At 49.3% G+C, this 3,918-nt stretch overlaps 1 non-coding gene across 1 annotated transcript; it reads left to right on the top strand.

Moving 5' to 3' along the window:
• The first annotated feature begins 2,082 nt into the window (after positions 1 to 2,082).
• LOC116529670 lies at positions 2,083 to 2,189 on the top strand. The gene has a single exon (XR_004259598.1). It is a non-coding gene; the product is annotated as a U6 spliceosomal RNA (small nuclear RNA).
• Positions 2,190 to 3,918: the final 1,729 nt, after the last annotated feature.

Here is a 3,918-nt window from a genome sequence, read left to right as displayed (position 1 = left end):
GCTGATCACCTGAGTTCAGGAGTTCGAAACCCTATCTCTACTAAAGATACAAAAAATTAGCCGAGTGTGATGGCAGATGCCTGTAATCCCAGCCACTCGGGAGGCTGAGGCTGGAGAATCGCTTGTTGCGGTGAGCTGAGATTGCGCCATTGCACTACAGCCTGGATGACAGGGCAAGAGTCCATCTCAAAAAAAATAAAAATAAAAAAAAAGAAACAAAGAAAGTGAGCAAAATGGCTCCCACCTGCATCAGTAGTAATGGGGAATGTGCTACTCTCAGCTTGCAGAGCAAATTCACTTCCATTGGCTCATGTGTTGAGCCTCACATTTGATTGCATTTCACAACAATCCTGTGAAGAGGGTGTTAATTGCCCATTTTGCTGAGAGGGAGCTGAGGTTCAGGGAGGTTGGCTTCCCAGGGGGGTATAGGATCTGCTCTGAGGTCGGGAGGAGACAGTTGCCAAGGCCTCCCCTGCTGCCCTCTGGCGCCTCTCCACTTCCCAGCTCATCCACCCATTCCTCCCACACACATGTCCATTCACTCACAGCTCCCTGCCTGCCCCATTCTACAAGCCACAGTAACTACAGGCCTAAGACAGAGGGACCCTTTTGGTGGGGATCCTGCCTGGAGTGGCGGCCAGAAGGTCACTCTTCAACGGGGAATGAAATTCGTTCACATCTTTTCTGATTCTGGTTTTTGGTGGTGATTGATTGATTTATTGAGACAGATCTCGGTCTTGTTGCCCAGGCTGGAGTGAGCGCAGTGGCGCAATCTCGGCTCTCTGCAACCTCTGCCTCCCAGGTTCAAGTAAGTCTCCTGCCTCAGCCTCCCAAGTAGCTGGACTTAATAGGCATGTGCCACCATGCTCGGCTAATTTTTGTATTTTTACTAGAAATGGGGGTTTCACCATGTTGGCCAGGCTGGTCTTGAACTCTTGACCTCAGGTGATCCACCTGCCTTGGTCTCCCAAGTGTAATCCCAAAGTGCTGGGATTACAGGCATGAGCCACTGAGCCCAGCCGGTGGGGATTTATGTATGTATGTTCTGGAGACAGGGTCTCATTTTGTTGCTCAGGCAATAGGGCATTGTGCAGTGGTGTGATCATGGCTTACTGGAGCGTGAGCTCCTGGACCCAAGCAATATTCCTGCCTCGGCCTCCCTGGCATTGGAGGTGTAAGCCACCACAGCCAGCTGTCAGGGGGGTATTTAGAAAGAAAGAGTCTCCCTAAATTATCTGTCCAGGGCCTGGCTTTCTAAGGTTCAGTTCTTATCTTAGGGGTCTCAGCAGGAAACAGAGGCACACTCAAACACTCCGTGTTCGCCAGAAGAGGATTTAATGAAGAGACCATTCACAGAGGTGTGGGCAGGAATGGTGGAGCACCTGGGACTAGCAAAGGTGGGATGGAATCATTACCCCTGGGCCTGAAGGAACAAGGGAGGGAGCCTTGATAAGGAACCTGGCTGGAGGTGTAACCATGGGAACAAGCCACCCAAGAGGACCCATGGCTTTTGGCAGAGGACTATAGTTACTGCCAAAGTCACAGGTGGGGAGGGGGCATAATAAATATCTTGCAGGTGGCTCAGTGGCTCACACCTATAATCCCAGCACTTTGGGAGGCTGAGGTGAGTGGATCACCTGAGGTCAGGAGTTCGAGACCACCCTGGCCAACACGGCAAAATCCTATCTCTACTAAACATACAAAAATTAGCTGGGGAAAAAAAAAAAGAAAGAAAGAAAGAAAAAAGGGCTAGGCGTGGTGGCTCACGCCTGTAATCCAAGCACTTTGGAGGCCAAGGCGGATCACCTGAGGTCAGGAGTTCAAGATCAGCCTGACCAACATGGTGAAACCCCATCTTAAAAAAATATATTAGCTGGGTATGGTAGCACACGCTTGTAATCCCAGCTACTTGGGAGGATGAGGCACGACAATGGCTTCAACCTAGGAGGCAGAGGTTGCAGTGAGCTGAGATCACACCACTGCACTCCAGCCTGGGCAAGAGAGTGAAACTCTGTCCTCAAAAAATAACAATAGGGGGTTGGGGGTGAAAAAATAATAATAATAAATAAATAAAAATAAATAGTGCTCGCTTCGGCAGCACATATACTAAAATTGGAACGATACAGAGAAGATTAGCATGGCCCCTGCACAAGGACGACATGCAAATTCGTGAAGTGTTCCATATTTTTTTAAATAATTTTTTTTTTTTTTTTTTTATTTTGAGACGGAGTTTCACTCATGTTACCCAGGCTGGAGTGCAATGGCCCGATCTCGGCTCACCGCAACCTCTGCCTCCTGGGTTCAGGCAATTCTCCTGCCTCAGCCTCCTGAGTAGCTGGGATTACAGGCACGCACCACCATGCCCAGCTAATTTTTTGTATTTTTAGTAGAGACGGGGTTTCACCATGTTGACCAGGATGGTCTCGATCTCTTGACCTCGTGATCCACCCGCCTCGGCCTCCCAAAGTGCTGGGATTACAGGCTTGAGCCACCGCGCCCGGCCAGTATAAATTTTAAAAATTAAAAAAAAATCATAAATAAATAAATATCTTGATCTCACTCTCCTCTCTCTCTGATCTCCTGCGAGGGTCCCCAGTTTGGCCAAACCTCACCTGAAGCCAGAAGGCAAGGGGGCCCGGGAGAGGCTGGCCACAGGAGTCAGCTCTAGGACATGCAGCTCTGAGAATGAAGGTTAGGCAAAGAGTAGCCAGCCCTGGGGCCTCTCTCCTCCTCCCGGGTTTGGCTTTGTGGAGGGGCTGAGAGATAAGGGTGGCTGAGCTTGTCCTTCAAAGCAGAGTCTATGCCTGGTTCCTGATGCCAGAACAGCTTTTCTCATCCTTCCAGGCCCAGATACTTTGTTCACGAGGCCATCCCCAGCCCTGGAGTTAATTTCCCCCATCCATCCCTGGCTTCCCTGGTTCTCAGTGTCTATCACATCACTCAGCCCAGTGATTTGGCATTATTCTCTGCATAGGTTTTTCTCCCCAGGAGACGGTTCTAGCTTCCTCTATACTGAAAGCTTCTTGTAGGCCTAGGCCAAATAAGGCTGCTTGCTCTGATACAGGGCCCAGCACAGCCCAAGTGCCAATGTGCTGAATCTTATGGCCTCAGATACGTCACTCTGCCTTGGTATATGCAATCTGGGCATATGTGTATCTGTCTTCCTCAGTACACTGGGGTTTCTGAGAGGTGAGTAGCCCAGACGTGACACACAGGAGGCATCAAATGTTGCCTAAATTAGTCTAAATAGAACCATCCTTCTTCCCTTCATTCATTCAATAATTTTTTCGGATCTTCCAGATAGCTGAACACACGGAGGTTCCTAGAGGATGGTGTGCCCAGGGAGGTCACAGAAGCTTCATACCCCTTCCTCCATAACTCTGCCCTTCACATCTCTTCACCTGTATCCTTTATAATAAGCCACTAAAGCTAAGTATGGCCATGTGACTAAGTTCAGGCAATGGGACACAATCAGAAGTGGTATGAAGTGAGCAACCCCTCCTTTTCTCTTTTGTTGGATAGAATGAGGCATTAGAAGGGAGCTTGGATTGGTCTTGGACAGGTGTGGATTAGGGCAACAGTCTGGAGATGGCGGAAGACCAAGATGGGAGTCTGCATCTTTAGCAGATTCTATTTTCCCAAGATGGAGGCAATACTATATCCCATTCCACAAGCTCTTCTTACACTGTGACTTTGACACACCCTTCCCATTAAAAGGGGGCATCTGGCCGGGTGTGGTGGCTCATGCTTGTAATCCCAGGACTTTGCAAGGCCAAGGCAGGTGGATCATGAGGTCAGGGGTTTGAGACTAGCCTGACCAACATGGCGAAACCCCATCTCTACTAAAAATACAAAAATTAGCCGGACATGGTGGTGCACCTGCAATCCCAGCTACTTGGAGGCTGAGGCAGGAGAATC

This window comes from Sapajus apella, unplaced genomic scaffold, assembly GCF_009761245.1.
Source record: "Sapajus apella isolate SASKATOON/1434 unplaced genomic scaffold, GSC_monkey_1.0 scaffold62, whole genome shotgun sequence".
In the NCBI taxonomy this organism is placed as follows: domain Eukaryota; kingdom Metazoa; phylum Chordata; class Mammalia; order Primates; family Cebidae; genus Sapajus; species Sapajus apella.
The sequence above is the reverse complement of the archived record's forward strand: the minus strand, read 5'-3'. Positions and strand labels throughout refer to the sequence as shown.